The sequence below is a fragment of the Pongo abelii genome, chromosome 2, assembly GCF_028885655.2.
Source record: "Pongo abelii isolate AG06213 chromosome 2, NHGRI_mPonAbe1-v2.0_pri, whole genome shotgun sequence".
In the NCBI taxonomy this organism is placed as follows: domain Eukaryota; kingdom Metazoa; phylum Chordata; class Mammalia; order Primates; family Hominidae; genus Pongo; species Pongo abelii.
The window spans coordinates 152402398-152424524 of NC_085928.1; the positions used below are offsets into that span (position 1 = coordinate 152402398).

A 22127-nucleotide genomic window follows, 5' to 3' on the forward strand; every position below is an offset into this window, starting at 1 on the left:
CCCTGTGCCATCACTTCTCTTATAGAGCTAAGAAGAGTTGTTGATTTTTCACTGCTTTTTTTTTTTTTTTCTTGAGACAAGAATCTTGCTCTGTCACCCAGGCTGGAGTGCAATGGTGCAATCTCAGCTCTCTACAACCTCCACCTCCTAGGCTCAAGCGATTCTCATGCCTCAGCCTCCCGAGTAGCTGGGACCACAGGTGTGCACCACCATGCCTGGCTAATTTGATTTTTCAGTTTGTTCAGCTTTTTACTCATTAGGACAGAGTGGCAAGTTCCAAATTTCTTACACGTTGAACCAGAAACAGTTTTGTTAGTTTTTAAGGATTCACTTTAAGTCTTTTCCTCCAGGGAGCCTTCCCCAACTTTCAGGTCTGCATTAGGGACCCCTATGATGTGCTCCTGTAGATGCTTTTTGTTTCCCATAGCTTTTATACTTACATATTGTGATTGTCAATTCACTTGTCAGATTCCCCTTTTAGACTGTTGGTTCTGTGTGGAAAGAATGGTTTGCCTTACTCATTCCTGTATTCTCGGCACCATCCATCAATGCCTGACATATAATAGGTATTGAATAAATATGTGTTGGGTGAATAAATGAATGAATGGAACAGCTTATTCTCTATAATTACAAATAAATTAGAAGCAGCTGTTAAATATAATTCATTCATTCAATCAATCAGTATTTACTAAGGGCCTATCATGTGCCAGGCACTAGGTTAAGAAACTGATGATGAAAAAGCCACAGAAATATGGAAACATATTCTGTGGAAACATATGGAAACATAACACAATCTAATGAAAAAAAAAAACCCAGAATACATGTATGTACACCATAATTTAAGCTCTTTAAAATATGTAGGAGGCAGGCTGGTATTGCACAGTGGTTTTAAGATTTTCTGTTTTTAGTTAAAGTCTCTTTCTTCAAATGAAATCTTAGAAGGCCAATGTATAAAAGATAAAAAGCAAGATTTTCTGCTTGATGCAGGGGCAGAGGCCAGAGCCTACCTACCCTTTTCCTAGTCTGCTCTCCTGTCTGTCCTCTGTGCTACTGCCACCTTCCCAAGCCAGAAGGAAGCCACTGTGGCACCTTCACAGAGGATTATTTGAAAATCCCCAAAATAGACTTCTGGTTAAACATTGCAGTTTAAAAACCTGTGTTTTTCTTTTATCTCTTTCAAAATGCTACTAAAATGACAGCAAAGAAGCCAAAAAGGCCCAAGTCCACAAGACAGAAAGAATAGGTGAAAAGTCCATGTCATCTCATTTTTGGAGATGGACATGGACAGGGGATGAAACTGCAATATCAGCAGATGGGGAGCTTAAGAAGGAAGCTAGTTCATGGCACAGCACCCCGAAAGGCCCCAGAATTGGAGGCACCAGATTCTTCTGAAAGAAAAGGTAAGAGGCGGAGCTGAAAACAGAAGGTTTATGGAAAGTCTTTGGAGAAAGTAGTCAGACCTCTGGATTCCTTCCTCATCTCTCAGCAGCCTCTCTCCTGTCCTGGCAGAAACCAGGTTTACTCTCTTGGGAAACTCAACCACAAGAGGATCTGGGGACACAGACCAGCGAAGGATGGGAGAGATGCCTCACTGAACTAGGAGAATTAAATGATTGGCTTAGGATTGGGAACGCGACCTGAACTGGATCAATTGAGGCCATCCTTGGCATTTTTAAATTCTGAAGCTGGAAGTGTGGGAGGATAGTGTGTGTATCCTGCAGGTGTTGAGGTCCTTGTTCTAGTCCTTGAGATTCCTGGCTCCGACTGTTTCCTGTAACTCTTTAATTCTATGAAATACCCAGTATTCTTCTATTTTATTCTGCTCAGGCTGCATTAACAAAGTATTACAGACTGGGTGGCTAAAAATGGGAATTTAATTCCTTGTGACTTTGGAGACTAGAAATCTGAGATCCAGGTGTCATGGGGGTTGGTTTCACTCTGGAAACTCTCTTCTTGCTTGCACGTAGGCCTCCTCTCTGCGCCTTCACTTGGCCTTGCCTCTGTGTGTGTCTTTGTCCTAATCTCACTTTCTTACAGGGACGCCAATTAGATTAGATTGGGATCCATCCGAATGACCTCAATTTACCCTGATTAGCTCTTTAAAGGCCCTATGCCAAATATGGTTATATTTGGAGGTTCTGGGAGTTAGGACTTCAACACATGAATTGTGGGGGGACAAAATTCAACCCATAAGGCCTTCTACTATTGCCAGCAAATAAATAGCTTTTGAGATAACTTAAGAGATTTTAAATTTAGTTTCTGGTGCTTGCACTCAAAGAGTTCTGACTTATACTATTCACTTGCCTCTTGGATATTGCCTTTTGTCCATTATAGTTGTCATTAACTGTTATTTGAATCTGCATTACCATTCACCTTTTCCTATGTTTCTGTTCCTTAAGATGGGAGGTAGATCATAGTTTGCATAGCCCATGGAGTCAGATGACCAAAGTAGTAAAGTTCTGTTTGCTGGCTGCCTGATCTTGGTGAAGTTCTCTGTGCCTCAATTTCCTTATCTGTAAACTGGGGATGGTGATAACAACAGATATTCACAGAGTTGTTGTGAAGATTAAATGTCTTAATGAATGTAAAGCACTTACACCAACCTGGCTTATGGCAAGTGTTACGTAAGTTCATGCTATCATTTATTCATTCAGTAGTCTCTATAGGGAATAGCCATGTGCCATGGACGTGGTAGATACTTAGTAAATATTCATTCTCTCTTGTTAATGTATGTGTTATAGTAAGTGATTCTCAAAGTTATCTTCAAATTCTTATTACTCTGTATATTGTTATCTGCCAGTGTAATGATATCTAAAGCATATATCTTAAATACTTTAAACAATCTGATACAACAAACAAAGACAGAGTCATTTTCTTCTACATTGGAAGCTGTGCTGTGTAGGATGAGAGACTGTGGCGGAAGTAGGGATTGCAGGCTTCTGGTCCTGGCTATACCCTCACACTGTGAGACTCTGAACAAGTCTATACTCTCTGGGCTCTGCCTCCTTTATTTATACACCAAGGCTGGACTATGTAAGCTTTAGGCTCTTTAGTGTTTTATATCACTTATCTTTGAAAGACCATCTTAGGTGAGCTGCTCAGAGTCTTTAAAAGCTACATTTCCCCCTCCTTTCTTACTTTAAATATAATGGTAATTAAAATGTTTTGGAATTATATATTAGATGCATTTCTGGGCATCAGTTACAAGAATGAGAAAGAAATTATTAACAGTTGGCAAAGATTAGTATCAGTTATAGTATCTTGCTATAAGTTGAGAATTTTATTTTCTAATGAGTAACCTCTCCTCCCCCATACAAAAAACTAGTGTGCTAATAAAAGAATTAAAAAATGGGATTTTATTTGATTGGATTTTAACTTCTTGGCCATTTTTAATATTTTTGGAGTAGCCTTTTGAGTCCTGACCTTCTAAGTCAATTTGTTAGTCTGCAACTGTATTGTCTCTGGCACGGCTGGGAAGTGGTTGGGGGCGGGGGGTAGGTGGGTGCAAGAAAAGTAAAATATATGATGTTCACTCTCGACAAGCCTATTTTGTGCTGTGAACACCCACACTTGCACACAATACTCAAACATATTAACACATGTGCATGCACTCTCCAATATGTGCAAAGTAACATCACATTCCTTCTTTCATTCAACAAAAATGTGTTGATTGCTCACTCTGTTCCTGGGGATCTGTGTGAACCAAGACAAAGTTGACACTGTAGTTAGATACATCTCTCTGAATAAAAGAGTAAGTTTAAGGTAGAGTGAGGGTTAATTCTCTGTTTATAAGCCTCATGGGTGAATTCACACTGAGCAGCAGGGGGCAGTGTTCTCAGACAGGGCAGCTCTCCTGAGGATCTGCAAGGAAGCAGGGTGTGCCTTGTGTGACTGGTGTTATCGAGCAGATCATTTTTTAACACCCCACTACTCCATACAGCATTATTTTTGGTAATAACAATGAAATGAATAAAAAGAAAAATGGACTGAAAAGAAACATGGTGAGATTTTTATTTTATTGAACTTCGTATATGTAATCATTCCAATAAAAATGAAAAATAAAATAATAAAATACATTTTATAGTATCAAAAAAGGGGAAAGTAGTGGACTAATACTTTTAATTACATTAATGTTTTTCAAACAAAAAAGAAAATACACATACCTACATACTAGACTGCCATAAAAATGAATAACATTACAGTGCAATAGTAATTACCTAAGAAAAAGAACAATAAAAAAGACATCAATTTCAATTTTTAAAGATATTATTCAAAGGTGTGAAATATTGCACGTGTGAAATAAACTTGCAGTTGCCAAAAAAAAATTACACCTTGTGGTTTACGCTGCATTATTATTTTAAATTTTAATTATAAATAAAAACTCCAAGTGAGTTTTCATGAGAGCACTAAATTGAATGAGAGAGAATTGAGGTAGCCCAAGTTCTGTCACAATCGCTCTACTGCCATTGCTTATTCCAGATCTAGTGTTTAAATGCAGAAGCAGATAGCCCCACATGGGTTGGAGCATGAAGTGTATCCAAAGCAAGCACAAATATGAATGATTCTGAACCATCTGGAACTTAACTCTCAAACAAGAGTGTGTAGATAAGTCCATTTATGTCAAATCTTCTCTGAGTTAACTCCCACATAGGAGTTATTACTAAAGGAGAAAATGTGTTTCTTAAGAGATAAGCAATAACGTTGCTGATTTTATTTATTACAAAATTGAATAATAACCACAGAAATTTTTTAGACTGCAGACCAACAAAAGATTTAGCGGGAAGGGGGAGAGCATTTGACCATTGTGTAGTATTGCCAATGTGTGAATATAGTAAAAGCAAATCAGCTTTTAGTCCATTTAATTATTGTTTTAAAATTCTCTATAGAAAATGTGTCTCCTTATTGCCTGAGGCTACTTCTATTACTACTGTTGGTTTACCAATGCCATCGGCAATTGGAAACAATGATATAGGGACTGGACTGTAAATTAAAGCCATATGTATTTAACACTAGTGGGCCCAGCTCTACGTGGGAACCTCATGAAGCCCCAGTTGACATTCCAGATCTTGAAGCAGAGTGAAGAGTCTGTTCAAAGCTGCCTTGCATAGGTTCTGAAATGGCTGCATAAGCTGATTAATAGATAGCCAGTCATTTTATAAAATAAGAGGTAGGGTGTGCATGTTTATGTGAGGGTGTGTGCATGTGTACACGTAGGGTAAAGTCAAGAAAGGTGGTGAAAAGCACTAAGAATAACCATAAGATGAATTTGTGCCCTCTCCTGGAAACAATGGGAAATTTTGGGTTTAAAAGTAACGTGGATTTAAATAGCCTCTCCAAGTTTAAAATACCTCAAAGCATTTAATTCTTCCTTTTAGTTTCCCTGTGAGTTTGCTGAGATGTCTATTACTAGTTCAACAATGAGGCAATTGTGATAGGGATACTCAATGGTACTTTACCCCAGGATGAATGTATGGACCAATAGATGAGTTCTAGACATATTTATAAGAAAAGAAAAGAACCAAACTTAGTGACAAACAACCATTTAAAGCTACTATTTAGAAGTGTTCACTTATAGAGACTGTACTTACAGATATTCACCAAAGAAAAATCTGCGTGTGCACCAGGAGACATGTTATGAAAATGTTCTGACAGTTTGAGGTTATTGATCCTCAGCTATGGTTTTCTGCTCAATGCTACTAATGACCCTCCAAAAAGATCACCTTCTTTTGAGTGCAGAGAGGTGGTTTTGGTCTTTGTTGTGGAGAAGCTCTTGGAACTCTCTCACTGCAGAAACCATGCTGTTGTCGTGTTCCTTCTGCTTAGCCAGCTGGGCCTACTGCCCGCTGCTCCAGGTGTCCAGGTCTTCCATGGCACAGCTCAGGATCACACTACCTCATGCCTCACACCGCCGGCCTCTTCCCTCCTACCCTGGGCCCTCCTTGTCACCAGGTGCAAGACACAACAGGACCACTGGGGGCACACTGGCTTGATAGGGCCTCGAGACGCCAGGCTGCAGGCAGAAAGGAAATGTCCCTGGCTTGTGCATGCTCACTGACTCACCTTGTGTTTTGAGACTCATTCAAGAGGACAGGAAACAATGCTAGAAGCTAAGACCCAGTGAAACAAAAAAAAATTTTGTTTTTGTTTTTGTTTTTTGAGACGGAATCTCACTCTGTCACCTAGGCTGGAGCGCAGAGGCAGGATCTTGGCTCACTGCAACCTCTGCCTCCCAGGTTCAGTTTCTTGTGCCTCAGCATCCCAAGTAGCTGGGGTTACAGGCGCCGCCCTCACGCCCAGCTAATTTTTGTATTTTTAGTAGAGATGGAGTTTCGCTGTGTTGGCCAGGCTGGTCTCCAACTCCTGGCCTCAAGTGATCTGCCCACCTTGGCCTCCCAAAGTGCTGGGATTACAGGCGTCGGCCACCGCGCCCAGCCCCAGTGAAGCAAATTTTAACTACTGAGAGGCAGATGATAGGCAATAACCCACGGATAAATTCTTGCTCTTCTTCTCTCCCAAAGGATTCTTCTGAGAAATGTTTCCATGTGGGCCTCTCTGGAAACTTCCAGGTGACAGAGCAACCAATAGTGCTTTCTATGAAGCAAGGCCAGCTCAATAAAAAGACATCTTCTCTTTACTTTCCTGCCTTCCTGTCCCATTGGCCTGCCCCCGTTCACTCCTGCTCCCTTGGGTTTGCATCCCTCTAGTGAAGCTTTAGAATGTAAATTTTGCCTCAGACTATAACTTCTAGGAAAACTAGACTCAGACAAAGAATGTTTACTGCAGTAAAATTGTCACAATGCTCATTGTTTTATGATCACAAAATAAGTAATTAAACTATCAGAACAAAGAAAAAGAAGAAAAAATAGACAAAAAAGTACTTTCAAAACCGGAAACTAGAATTAAAGCAAACACAGACTCAGTGCAAAGAATAGATTTCACTTCCATTCTTTCTCTGCTGCTCATTTGCTAGCTGTCTCATACACATTATATTTTAAATGTACAATATTGTGAAAAAGTTGAGCTCCTTAAGAAATGCTTAAATATATGGATGCCAATGGTTAGTCTACAAAAGAAAAAGTAATATTCAGAAGAGTAGTGGTTTTTTCAGATATAACTTTAATATATTTCATTATATAAAATTGGCTTGAGTTTCAGAAGGTCGGCTAAGACTTCTGGAGTCAGGCTGACCTGGGATGAAAAGCCCAGCTCTAGCCATCACATAGAAGTTACCAAGTCTCTTTAAGCTTCAGTTTTTCTCCTCTTTTAATAAAGATGGGATAGTACATAAGTCATAGGGTTATTATAGGTTTTAAATGAGATAGTATCTGATCCCCAGTGCTCAATAAACATTATTATTATGACCCATAATAGTGCCAGTGAGGAAAACTAATTCTTTGTGAGCAATAATTGGTGTTGAGCAAAGCTGTATTAATGCTAGTTATCTTGGGAAAGATGAATTCTAGTTGGAACTTTTGCAATAGAAAACAGGATGTGATTTTTTCATCATTTTAAGAATGTGGGGTGTGTGTGTGTGTGTGTGTGTGTGTGTGTGTGTGTGTGAACTCATTCAACCCATTTTATGGAGCACCTACCTTGGGCCCAACAATTTTTCTAGGCACAAGGTTAGATGGAAGTCAAGGTAGAGTAGGTCCCTGTCCTCAAAGATTTTCTGTTCATGGAAAACAGCTTATTATTGTTTTTTGTTTTCTTTTGCAAAAGGAGCAGTTCAGCACTTGTCAGGGAGATAAGAGGTCAACACTGCAGGATGGAGTGAAAACCTAAGGTTTGTATTTTTGATACACAAAGTGCTCTTTTGGAGGAAACAAAAAAATGTCGAGTTTCTAGCAAGGTATGGAAACAGGACAGAAGGAGACCAGAGTCGAAGCACCAGAGGGCATAGATGTGGAAAGTGGTCCTAGTTAGGAGCTGTTGCCCAGGAAATGTTGAGGGCACAAGCTGTAAGCAGGACCACAGTGAAGACAGCTAGTGTCAAAAGCCCTGCCAAACCAGTCCTTCACAAGGGCTGTCCAGCCTTCAGCATGGGGGACTCAGCATGGCAGGCCTGTATCTAGTAAAATTTCTGTCTTCCCAGTGGTGACAATCGGCTCCTTCCGCACCTGTAACAGCAAATTTGCTTCTGCCACTGTCTGATTGCCTGGTGCTCACACTTCACTTCCCTGTCAAGCCAGGTCATCATAAGATCAGAGAGGACTGCACTTCTCCCTAGCAATTACCAATTCTGTGAAACTGATTACTCCAAACTGTATGTACAGACTTAGCAATGAGGAAAGGCTTTGCCAGATCATCTTTTAAAACTAAACGTCAACTTCGACGTGCTCGCTGTGCTCCAACCACACCTGTCTTTTTCCTTGTTCCTCAATGGTGTCATGTTTCTGTTACAGGGTCTTAGCATATGCTATTCCTTCTGCCTGGAGTGCGCATCCCCCAACCATCACATGACTGGCCACACTGCTCAGACTTTAGCCTAGATGTCACCTCTTCAGAGAATCCTTCTCTGACCACCCTATTTAATGTTGATCACTCCACCTGCAGCCCAAACACCAGCTAATAAATTCCCTCCTACTCCTCCATCGTTTCTTTAATTTTTATGCCTCATGTGAAAAGTATCAAGTCAATCACATACTTCAGTTCATGGTATAATATTATTACATTTCTTTCATGGATATTTTCCCCATTCATCCCTGGTTTCCATTTCCATTACCTCTCCTTTCACATATTCATTCACTATAAGGCATTACGTATATATCCTTGTCTAAAAATGTAATATTGTCAAATGTAAGTTATTATTTGGTATATTATATGTTTCACAAATAGTATTGTGCAATAGACCTTGCTCTAGTTATTATGTTTTGTATTCACCAGTGTGTTCTAAAGACCCATCTGTATCTGTTATATATGTATGTACACTTGGTTCATTGCTTCTAACTGATCCTTGGTATCCTGTAGTGTGCATTCATCCCTGCTCTGGATACAGTCAGCTCCCAAATTGCATAAACAACTCCTCTGTAAGTAACCTCCTTTTGACGGGAGGTAGAATTGCTCAGGGTCCAGATGCTCCCATTGTTATCTGTTCCTCACCCTGGCCCGGCTGTGACACTGCCCTGATATTATCCCATCACCTCCGTGTAGCAGATATTTTGTCTTAAGGTGGTGCCAGGCCAGGCGATTATCTGCCAAGGACAGTGGTTGGAGAGAGGAAACAGCCTGCAGCTCTGCCTGCACCATGTCCTAACAATGACTTTCTCTGCTCAGCCTATGGTTTACCTACAGCAGGTCACAGCCACCCTTTCTCTCCGCCCAGGGGTTTCTTATGGTTTTTACCTAGATTTACATCGACTTGCAGATCAGTACATTCCTCTCTTGCTTCTGAGGCAACATCAGGGTTGGAATTTGTGGAGGTCCTTATAGTCTTCATAATGCTAATCACTACCTGAAATTATCATCTTTTTAATTGGTTTACTTGCTTATTGTCTGTCTCCCTCACTGTAAGACTGTAAATGCCACATGAGCAAAGACCTTATCTGAACACCTTCCTAGGTTTGGGGATATCCCACCACATGCATTCCACTGAGGGGCAGAGATGCCTTCCACTGTAGAAACAGCTAGGACCATATAGTCACAGCCCCAGCCAGCTTCACAGCTAAGGCACAGGCATTCCTTCTCTATTTGGCCATCAGACCGACCTGTGAATCCCAAGCTGGAGAAATGAAGTCACCAAGGCAGTGGAGAATTCACTGGTGGGGGCAGCTGTAGTGGCAGCAGTAGTGCCTATGGCAACAGTTTCAGGAGTAGCAGTTGGTATCCTGCCTTCAAAGAGAGAATGTAGGACCACCAGCAGCACCGCCTTTACCAGACTGGTACTAGGACCTAATTTTGGAAGTGGTTCTTCCTATTGAGCCTTTGGGCTACCTAATATCCTTTCAACAAATTTGTCATTTCCTAAATCAGTCAGAATCAACTTTTAGTGCGTAAACTGAGAACCCTCAGTAGAACTATTAGCCACAATGTCCCCTTTTATTATCTAAGTCCATTTGAGCTGAGCTTTCTGTAACTTGAAGACAGAAGCTCCCTAACTCAGGGGTCCTCAGCTCCCAGGCCACACAGCGGGAGGTGAGCAGTGGGCTGGCAAGCAGGGGAGGCTTCATCTGTATTTATAGCCACTCCCCATCGCTCACATCACCGCCTGAGCTCTGCTTCCTTCAGATCAGCGGTGGCGTTACATTCTCATAGGAGTGGGAACCCTATTGTGAACTGTGAATGTGAAGGATCTAGGTTGTGTGCTCCTTATGATAATCAATGCCTGATGATCTGTCACTGTCTCCCATCACCCACAGACGGGACCGTCTAGTTGCAGGAAAACAAGTTCAGGGTTCCCACTGATTCTACATTATGGTGAGTTGTATAACTATTTCATTATATATTACGATGTAATAATAATAGGAATAAAGTGCACAATAAATGTGATGTGCTTGAATCATCCCCAAACCATCCCCCACCCTTATCCTGTCCATGGAAAAATTGTCTTCTATGAAACCAGTCCCTGGTGCCAAAAAGGTTGGGACAACTGCCCTAACTGATGTAAGAGTATGGGCAATAAGTGTTTTCAGTGCACTGAGTGATTAAAGATTGTTGGGGCAGGGTGTGTGCACAGTTGAACTTAGCTCAGTGCATCCACTGGCAAGGAGGTGGTAGCAGGAAATAGGCAGGTGGTGACTTCAGTAACAGAGAGGACTGCAGGGCTGACCTAAGCTTAGTAGCCTGGCTTCTCCGGGAGCTGAGGGTGAGCATCATGCCCGCTCCATCTCCCTCTTTGTTGTGGATAAGGCAGGTAGGAAGAATGACAGATTGCCTTACCCTTTCTAATTGTTGTGTGCTCTCCATACCCCACCCAATCCTACTTCAATATTGTCACCTAAGGATTCACAAACCCACCCTTGTGCGAGTCCAGCCGTCTGTGTTCTAGACTGTCAAGGACCATATCTGATTCTGAGATGCTCAGGAAGGTGTGCTCCCAATTGGCCCTTGTCCAGACTAGTTCACTTGCTGAGTATCCCCAGGGCACAGGGACAATCATTTGGGGTTGTGGCTTTGTTCATAGGGTCATCAAGACAGCGAGGATATGAGGCAGAATCACCACACAAGGTAAGAGTACATTTAGAAATTCTCTTGAATAAATAATACTGGCTTTATCACTATGCTTATTTCTGCGTTTCTACTTGCTCTTAGATTTTGGCTTGGTTATTTCTTACTATCTTGTTAGCTCTTTGATGCCTCTAGTTTTGTTTTTATTTTTGATATTGTTGTTTTCTTTTCTTTTTTTCTTTTTTTTTGAGATGGAGTCTTGCTCTGTCACCCAGGCTGGAGGGCAGTGTCACAATCTCAGCTCACTGCAGCCTCCGCCTCCCGGGTTCAAGTGATTCTCTTGCCTCAGCCTCCCGAGTAGCTGGGATTACAGGTGCCCACAACCATGTCAGGCTACTTTTTGTATTTTTAGTAGAGACAGGGTTTCATCACGTTGGCCAGGCTGGTCTCAAACTCCTGACCTCAGGTGATCCACCTGCCTTGGCCTCTCAAAGTGCTGTGTTTATAGGCGTGAGCCACTGCATCCAGCTGTTGTTTTTTTTTTCTGATTTAGCCCCTTTTTTCGTTATTTGCAGTGGGAGAATGGTCCAAAATATCTTGGTTGCCATATTGTCAGAAATGGAAATCTTCTATTGATTTTCAAATTTCATCATTCTTATTTTTCATTCTTATTTAATTCTTCATTTAATTGGTTCTTTAAATCTCTTTGACATTTTAAGATAATTTCTCATTTCCTGCCTATATTTTCAAGGTTGTTTGATATTTCTCTAAAATTGTTAAACATAGTATTTTGTATTTTGTATATGATATGTCCAATATCGAAAACACCCATCCTGCCACTACAAGAAAAGTTTTGCCCAAGAATGAACCAACGTAGAGAAAAACAGAGCTAAGACAACCAAGGCTAACTGCTGATTTAAGTCCCTAGATCCAGCTATTCTTGAAGCCTTCTCAGTTACATAAACCAATAATACTTAAATACTTTTTTTACTTAAACTATTTTGTGTTTCCATTACTTACAACCAAAATAGTCCTGATTAATACATAGAATAACGTGAATTTTTATTTTTATTCTGATTTTTATTCTGACTTTATAAAAAAGAACTTTTACAATTATACATTATGCTTGGATAAATGCATGTGTAAATATTTGTTTGGGGTGGAGGATGTACACTGAAATTGAGAGGTGACAGCGTGCTGGCAGTCCTCACAGCCCTCGCTCGCTCTCGGCGCCTCCTCTGCCCGGGCTACCACTTTGGCGGCACTTGAGGAGCCCTTCAGCCCACCGCTGCACTGTGGGAGCCCCTTTCTGGGCTGGCCAAGGCCGGAGCCCAGTCCCTCAGCTTGCAGGGAGGTGTGGAGGGAGAGGCGCGAGCGGGAACAGGGGTTGTGTGCGGCGCTTGCGGGCCAGCTGGAGGTCTGGGTGGGCGTGAGCTTGGCGGGCCCGCACTCGGAGCAGCCGGCCGGCCCTGCCGGCCCCCGGCAATGAGGGACTTAGCACCCGGGCCAGCGGCTGCGGAGTGTGTACTGGGTCCCCCAGCAGTGCCAGCCCACCGGCGCTGCGCTCGATTTGTCGCCGGGCCTTAGCTGCCTTCCCTCGGGGCAGGCCTGGGGACTACAGCCCGCCATGCCTGAGCCTTCCCCCGCCTCCGTGGGTTCCTGTGCAGTCCGAGCCTCAGCGACGAGTGCCGCCCCCTGGTCCACTGGCACCCAGTCCCATCGACCACCCAAGGGCTGAGGAGTGTGAGCGCACTGCGCGGGACTGACAGGCAGCTCCACCTGCACCCCCGGTGCGGGATCCGCTAGGTGAAGCCAGCTGGGCTCCTAAGTCTGGTGAGGACGTGGAGAGTCTTTATATCCAGCTCAGGGATTGTAAACACACCAATTGGCACTCTGTATCTAGCTCAAGGTTTGTAAACACACCAATCAGCACCCTGTGTTTAACTCAAGGTTTGTGAGTGCACCAATTGACACTCTGTACTACCTGCTCTGGTGGGGCCTTGGAGAACCTTTATGTCTAGCTCAGGGATTGTAAGCACACCAATCGGCACTCTATCTAGCTCAAGGTTTGTAAACACACCAATCAGCACCCTGTGTTTAGCTCAAGGTTTGTGAGTGCACCAATTGACACTCTGTATCTAGCTGCTCTGGTGGGGCCTTGGAGAACCTTTATGTCTAGCTCAGGGATTGTAAATACACCAATCGGCACTCTGTATCTAGCTCAAGGTTTGTAAACACACCAATCAGCACCCTGTGTTTAGCTCAAGGTTTGTGAATGCACCAATGGACACTGTATCTAGCTGCTCTGGTGGGGCCTTGGAGAACCTGTGTGTGGAAACTCTGTATCTAACTAATCTGATGGGGATGTGGAGAACCTTTGTGTCTAGCTCAGGGATTGTAAACGCACCAATCAGTGCCCTGTCAAAACAGGCCACTCGGCTCTACCAATCAGCAGGATGTGGGTGGGGCCAGATAAGAGAATAAAAGCAGGCTGCCCGAGCCAGCATCGGCAACCCGCTGGGGTCCCGTTCCACACTGTGGAAGCCTTGTTGTTTGCTCTTTGCAATAAATCTTGCTACTGCTCACTTTTCGGGTCCATGCTGCTTTTATGAGGTGTAACACTCACCACGAAGATCTGCAGCTGCACTCCTGAACCCAGCGAGACCACGAGCCCACCGGGAGGAACGAACAACTCCAAACGCGCTGTCTTAAGAGTTGTAACACTCACGGTGAAGGTCTGCAGCTTCACTCCTGAGCCAGCGAGACTACAAACCCACCAGAAGAAAGAAACTCCGAACACATCCGAACATCAGAAGGAACAAACTCCAGACGCGCCACCTTAAGAGCTGTAACGCTCACCGCGAGGGTCCGCGGCTTCATTGTTGAAGTCAGTGAGACCAAGAACCCACCAATTCCGGACACAAAATGTTAACATTAGGTTTCTGCGGAGGATGAGTTGGAAGGAATGAAGGAGACATTAATATATTTTTCTGGCAGGGCACGGTGGCTCACGCCTGTAATCCCAGCATTTTGGAAGGTGGAGGCGGGTGGATCACCTGAAGTCGGGAGTTCGAGACCAGCCTGACTAACACGGAGAAACTCTGTCTCTATTAAAACATACAAAAATTAGCTGGGTGTGGTGGCAGGCTCCTGTAATCCCAGCTACTTGGGAGGCTGAGGCAGGAGAATCGCCTGAACCTGGGAGGCGGTGGTTGCAGTGAGCTGAGATCGCACCATTGCACTCCAGCCTGGGCAACAAGAGTGAAACTCCGTCTCAAAAAAAAAGAAAAAAAATATTTTTCTTTGTCACCTATGCAATGTTTGACCGGCAAGTGCTTGTATCTTTTGTAATTGTTTAAATCCCTCAAAATTTTAAATGAGTATTGCGTATATTTTGTGTTTTTCCAAATATAAGATTTTATAAAGAACAGAATGATGTTAAGCGACCCAGGGGCAGTGGGGGGGAGCGTAAGTTTGAAACTAGAAAAAATTTTGAACAAAATAATCATGATTGTTAGCTGATGAAAAACTAGAAAACATTTTCTGAGTAAATTCTTGATTTCAGAAATTAATTTATATTGCTCTTAATATCTTACCCTTGAATATAAATGATTAATGCCCTTTAAAATGTCCTTTTTTCTAGCTAGCCTGATGTACATATGACATTAATCCAATAGACTTAGGAATAAGATACATGGGGTTTTCCTGAATGATTCAAGTATATCCCCATTCATATTAAGAAAACAAAGTACTGGCCGAGCGTGATGGCTCACGCCTGTAATCCCAGCACTTTGGGAGGCCGAGGCCAGCAGATCACCTGAGGTCAGGATCACCAAGGACCAGCCTGTCCAATATGGTGAAACCCTGTCTCTACTAAAAATACAAACCTAGCCGAGCATGGTGGTGGGCGCCTGTAATGCCAGCTACTTGGGAGGCCTAGGCAGGAGAATCGCTTGAACCCAGGAGGCAGAGGTTGCAGTGAGCCGAGACTGTGCCATTGCACTCCAGCCTGGGCAAAAAGAGCAAAACTCCAAGTGTCTGAACTGCCTAAATGATCTCATAATTTCATGAAAACATAATTTAGATACATACGTGTACAATATTTACATTTGCATTATTTAGTAAGATGGGCTTTTTTCCCCTGCTGGAGGCTGGGGAATGAGATTAATGGGAACACTGGTGACAGAGTGCAGGGGAAAACACACACTGCCAACTCTTGCCTTGGAGTGGCATTTCTCAGTCTTAACCTCACAGTATATTCCAAACCCGTAAAAGGTCATTTGCCTTCTCTCACAAGCCTTTAATTCACTTGAGAGATGGGCTTAGACAAAGATAAAGCCCCTGTGAATTGGTAGCCTGGCTTTGGGAAAAGACTTACACAGTAACTAAGGTGTTGGATAAACAGATGCTAACAATTTACTTACAGATCTCATAACTATGATTATTGTATTGATCATTTATTCATAGCACATAATAGCTGCCTTGAATTTCCTGTTAACAGAAAAAGGATCAGTTTCAACATAATTAAAAGTTGGAAATTATTTCCTTAAATTTGGGTATATCAGATTATTAGATTGTTTTGTTTTTGTAAATCCATGTTTATAGGTAGAAATGGTCATGTCTTTGTGTAATTTATAGAAAAAATGTATTTTAGCAGAATAGCATTTTTAACGTACCGTGTATTAAATATTATCCATTAAATCCTTCAAAATGAAAATTTTGACAAATGATAGTGAGTTAAAGAAGTAAACAGCACACCCTGAAAAGGCATGGTAATATGTAAATAATTTTTATCTTATAACATCCATTCCATAAGAGAGCATAATTAATTTTATTGATTTACAGTACAGTCAACGTTCTTGTAATGTAAAATTTAGCAGGTAGCTTAGACATTACATTTTAAACTCAGAATCATCATCAATCTTTTATTTAGACCTGATAAGCTTCTGGGGTTGCTCCAACAGTGGAATCTTAATATGGTTCTCTCACATAGAATAATTCACCTTCGGAATATTATGTCCTCTTTTCCAAATATGTAAACAAATGTATTACTTATTGTAGTGGAAATAACATACAACTACATTTTTTTCCACTTTGCATTGCAGTAAGGATTGTGTTACTTTGACTAACAGATTATACTTTTTTCTCAGCTTTATTAACTCCAGCCAAGTCCTTAATTTTCATGAATAGAACTGAAAATGCTGTTCTTTTAATCTTCTGAGTTGAATTCTGGGTCATGCAAAGATTAAGTGAAGTGACTCCAAACCTAAAATCCTATAATTATGGAATGTCTGTTTAGATTGGTGCTTGGTCTTCTTTTTCCCTCTTCTAGATTGGGAAGAGAGCTTTCTGAACTGCAAATTAGGAAGGCCTTGGCTTGTTTGTCTGTGGTAAAGCAAACAGATTTGAAGAGGCCATCTATTTAGCTACCATTTGTTTTGTTTAATCTGAGATTAGGCCTAGGTTTACAAAAGAAATCTACTAAATTTAGAGTAAACAGAATTATTTAAGGCAGCATTGCTTGATGGTATTTTCTTCTTATAGCCTCTTCTGAGTGGTTTGTGATTAAGGCATTAAAAAGTGACTATTTTAAGCTCTGAAAAATGTGAGGTCACAGTTTTGGAGGAAATAGAAGGTACATTGATCAAATAATTTACTAGGGAACTTCAAAATGGTAGTGTATGATCTTTAAATGATTTTTAAAAAAACTTGTAATAATTCCTCTGAAGATCTACTGGCTGTTTTTAACCACTGACCATCACCTAAGGGAAGACCATGTGACTCGTTACTATAATGGCCTGCATAAAAAACAAAAACAAAACAAAAAACCCTCAGGGAAGAGAAGACTTATAACTATGACCTCATTTCTAATTGGACGGTGGTGAAAAAGAAACTAGTCATAGCTGAAACTAGGGGCCAGGAGGGCTGCTTGCCTGTCCTGGCAACCTGTAGTTGGCAAAACTTTAACTCTACATATAAAGAGACCATTTTTTACAGCGAGTTTGGGGTAAATTGTGTAAAGTCTCAAAGGGACCTAATACAGGACATTTCCTAGATTCCGAATTTGACACTTTAAGGAAGACTGCGATAGGTAATGTGACCTTCCACCTTACAGATAGTATTATTCATTAATGAAGGGTATTTAGTTTTGTTTCTATAACTCCAATAAATTTAAGAAATGTCTTGGTGGTCCCTGAAAGTGGAAAAACATATTTATGATGCCATATTTTCCTTCCTGCTGCTTTGTCTGCTTGGAGAGCCTGCCCGGAGCAACCAGGTAAGTTGAAAGGAGTAAGGACTTGGGGCCAGGCAGCCAGAGAGACGTGTGTTCACATTTCAGCATTCACATTCATGAATTCAGTAGTTCAGTAGTTCACTAGTTCAGTCAGAGGCTGGATGAGTGTGAGCGTCAAACTTATGCTCCCTGTTTCCCCAGATGTTAAGTGGAATCAATAATGATTACATTGAGGAGATGTGAAGATAATGAAGTAACATATGCAGAGTGCCTAGTTCATAGTAGATGCTTCAAAATGATGCTTTCCTTCCTCTTTCCCTTCTATCTGCCATCCTTCAGATGGACTCAACGACTCTCTTACCGTCCAGCTCTCAAGTCCCTTCTCTTGTGAAAATGGAAAAGTTGAACTACAGTTGAGATATTATTCCCAGGTGTTCTTTGGAACACAGGGGATTTCTCCAAAAGACACAGAACAAATTGCCTCCAAACAGCCAAGATTCCAGCAGAAGCTGGAGTAGCAGACTACTTGGATCTTCAAAGTACCTGGCCCTGAGTCAATTAAGGAAGATCATTTCTTCTCTTTTGTACAATCCTATGATGAGAGCTGCAGAGTGAACTGACTAAGAGCTTCTGCCTTCATCATTGACCTCCCAATCCTAATAATATGTTCACTGGCCAAACTTCCTAGTCGATTTGTCTTTTGGATATAATGTTCCTCCTACTGTTTGCCTGATTGAGAAATCTGCTACAGAACATGACCAGTTAGCATTCCCACCAACCCCAGTGCTACACTGACTGTCTTTCGATGGACTTTGCTCCTGGCTGCCTCTCTGAGGTCCCAGACCTTCAGAGTGACTTTCACAGCTCTGCCTAACTTTCTGTCATACTTCTATCAAGAGAGACAGCTAAATCAATATTTTTAATGTGCTTTGCTGCCAGAATTCGATGATCTGTCACAGTTCTTGCCCAATACACCCCATCATTATTGTTAAAATGTTTTTAGCTTTGTTTGTAGAATTGCTTTAACTGGTTTCATCTCTGGGAGCTACACTTCGAAATATAACTTTAGCAACATTTTACTATACTTTTTCACAACCCAGAGCAGTACTATTTCATGCTTAGTGGTTAATCTAATTCCATAAATCTTTTGCAACTATCCTCTATTCTTTTTCTTGTTATTTTTACCTGGGAAGGTTTTTACTGATAATCATCCTATCCTGAGTCATCCCACAAACCAATCTGTCTCACTAATCATTGCTTCTAACCTACAGACCAAGCATAACTTCTGCTAAATGATCTTTGATAAGATGCTATGACTCTATAAAGTCTTTGATATTCATGTCTAAATTTAATCACTTGTAGATTTTCATAGAATCAATCTTTTACTTGTACAATTGGGAGTATTTATAAGTTGTTTATCTTAAACAGTTCCTCTATCATGCTTTTCACGTTAAATAAAGCAACCCCCTTCAAATCAATTTTCTGTCATTTCTACGATGTTATTATTTCATGGTATGGGTCAGGGGTCTACAAACTTTTTCTGTTAAGACCTAGATAGTAAATATTTTAAGCTTTTCAGGCCATACAATCTCTATTGCAACTACTCAGCTCTGCCATTGTAGCACTAAAGCAGCTATAGACAATACATAAATGAGTGAGCATGGCTGTGAGCCAATATAACTTTATTTATGAATGCTGAAATTTGAATGTCAAGTAATTTTCATGTGTCATAAAGTATTACTCTTCTTTTTTTTTAACCACTTAAAAATGTAAAAACTATTCTTAGCGTGTGGGCTGTACAAAAGCCGGCAGAGGGCCAGATTTGCCTGGGAGTTACAGTCTTCTGACTACAGTATACTTTATGGCCAGGAGCAGATTCAGGTTTTGTGGGGACTGAGCTCTTTACAATTAGGGGGCCCTCTTTAAGAAAAGGAATGCAAGGCTGGGCGCAGTGGCTCACGCCTGTAATCCCAGCACTTTGGGAGGCCAAGGTGGGTGGATCACAAGGTCAGGAGATCGAGACCATCCTGGCAAAACAGGGTGAAACCCCGTCTCTAGTAAAAATACAAAAAAATTAGCTGGGCGTGGTGGAGGGTGCTTGTAGTCCCAGCTCCTCGGGAGGCTGAGGCAGGAGAATGGCGTGAATCCGGGAGGCTGAGCTCGCAGTGAGCCGAGATCGTGCCACTGCACTCCAGCCTGGGTGACAGAGCGAGACTCCATCTCAAAAAAAAAAAAAAAAGAAAAGAAAAGGAATACAAAATTACAAATATAAAATTAGATACAGTGCTTTGGAAGAGATCCATGCAAGTGAAAGGCCCTGAAAATTGAGCCTCTTTGGCATCCTGGTGAATCTACTTCTAGTAACACTTGGACAATTTTGCTGCAAGGGTTCCCTGAACTGGCTGATCATTGGAGTAACCAAGAGAGCTTTTCTAACTACAGGTTCCAAAGCCCTAACAGGTTGCCTGAATTAGAATCTCTGAGGACAGAGCCTGGCAATCAGCTGTCTTATAAAGCTCCCCAGGTAATTGTACTGTGAACCCAGTCTTGGCAACCACTATTTTAGTAACCATTTTATAACATCAAACAAATTCATTTGAACTGGTATCACAAACACACTTATTGCCTTAGTTGTGTTGTTTACCCAGAAATAGGTATTAACTATTGTTATTGACCCATAGCCCAAATGTTTATTTATCAAGAATACCCTATTGTTCAATGACCTCAACACAGAATATATAGATACCTTATGCTAGGCCATCTATCCCCTTGCTTTTTAATAAGAGTCAACACATATATAATAAGTTGGCTCTTTACCATTTGGGCTCATTTTAATATTTTTATGTATTAAATTTTATTTTAAAAACTATTGGTAATTTTTTAAAATCTTAAATCTTTGAGTTAGCATACAATTCAGACAATCCATAAAGTAAGTAAATGGCTGTTGAAGAACATCTGACACTTATGAAACCACAGTTGGGAGAGTCAAGTTTATAAACTTAGACATAAAGGTAGCAGTTGAGTCACTTGTTATTGCCTGATTAATCATCAAATGTATAGAAGACTCTTTTCATATCCCTGTATTATGCGACCTTTGTACTGTTCAAATTTAATATTATTCCCACAATACTGAGATATCTTCTTGGTCAAAATTGAGTAGTTCTGTCTATAGAGTAGGTAGCATCTATTTTTGGCAAGATAAATATGAAACAATGTTACTTTTAGTAAACAAATGCCTTGTCATTGCCAGCAATAAAGCTCTAGTGTCAACCGAAAGTTTCATTTGAAGGGTTGAGGAAAACCTATCCCAACTTTTTCAAATTACCTTTTTTAATAAGGACTTGAGAATTTCATATCCCAGAAAACATGCAAATATCAATTCTTCTAATTTTGTTCACTTATCGGAAGGCAAAACTACTTACTTTCCTGACTCAGAAGCACAAACAGAAAGCAAACCATACTTCCTGATACATTGATTTTAACTGTTACTGGGGCAGTATTGACATAAATAGAAAATGAAGCTGCTTTTTCCATTGTTTGGAGGTTTCATTTTTAGAAACTAGGACAATATTACATCAAACTTGTTTCCTCCAACAAGGACTCCCACATCTAGTAATGTATTCATTTGTTCGTTCATTAGTTCATGCAAATATTAAATAAGTGCCTATAATGTGCCACATACTGTGCTGGGTGCTGAGGATCTAACTCTGCAGCCTGAGAACTTAGGGTCTAATGAGGAGAGGGAAACAATAAGCAATAGAATTTCACGTGGTGATATATGGTGTGTAGAAAGTAAAACAGGGTGAAGCCAGGTGAATGTACATGTATGTGGGCATGAAGTGGGCAGGGGCAACAGCAGCTATTTTTTTCTTCTTTCTGTTTTAGAGATAGGGGTCTCACTATATCCCCAGCCTGGTCTCAAATTCTTGGGCTCAAGACCTCTAGTAGCTGGGACTACAGGAAGGAGCCACAGCTCCTGGAGAAGGGGAACCTACTTTAGATAAGTGGTCAAAGGTGGTGGTGACATTTGAGTTGAGATCCAAATGGTGGAAAGGAGCTGGGCATTCATATGAAATGGGAGAGTTCTCTGATCCACCTGCAGGATGTGCAGCAGGGTTGTGGCTCGCCTGTTTGGTTACTGCCACTGCTCAAACCCCTGACAGGAATGGCAGCATGCAGACAGGCAGGTGCAGGAGCCAGGGGAAGTGCTTTGGGCTCTGGCCCTGTGGTAGCGTCTAGGGGTGGGTGCCTGTGCTCCCGGTGTTACAATGCTCTTTCAGCCTTGCTGTCCGTGGACAGCTTAAGTGTTAACCAGCTCAATGGACCCTCTGCCTTTTTGCAAGGGCAAAAGGCCGGGGTGACAGCTTTCTATATCCCGAGCTCTTGCCCAGCAACCCGGAAGAATCTGGTCACACACAGGCTTGAAGGATGAATGTAGGGTTTTATTGAGTGGTGGAGGTGGCTCTCAGTAGGATGGATGGGGAGGTGGAAGGGGGATGGAGTGGGAAGATGATTGTCTCCTGGAGTTTGGCCATTCAGCAGTCGAACTCCTCTCTGACCACTCCCAGCTGAGCTCTTGGCATTCAGATGTTCCTCCTCTTCTTTTTCTCTGCCATGCCATTCGTCTGCTCGTCTCCCCATCTCCTTGTTGGCTGGTCTGCTTCTGGAGCCCGGGGTTTGGGGTTTCTATGGGTACAGGACTGGGGAGCATCGTGGGCCAAAAGGTAACTTTTGGTGCACAAAAACAGAAATGCCTGTTCCTACTTAGGGCTGAGAGTCTCCAGGCTTA

General features: G+C 41.7%; 1 long non-coding RNA gene across 1 annotated transcript; it reads left to right on the forward strand.

Annotated features, from left to right (window-relative positions):
- The first annotated feature begins 1178 nt into the window (after nt 1-1178).
- Nucleotides 1179-18815, forward strand: LOC100936359 (uncharacterized). Its single transcript, XR_150890.4, has 5 exons — nt 1179-1400; nt 7720-7783; nt 10939-11163; nt 14747-14925; nt 17678-18815. It is a non-coding gene; the product is annotated as an uncharacterized LOC100936359 (long non-coding RNA).
- Nucleotides 18816-22127: the final 3312 nt, after the last annotated feature.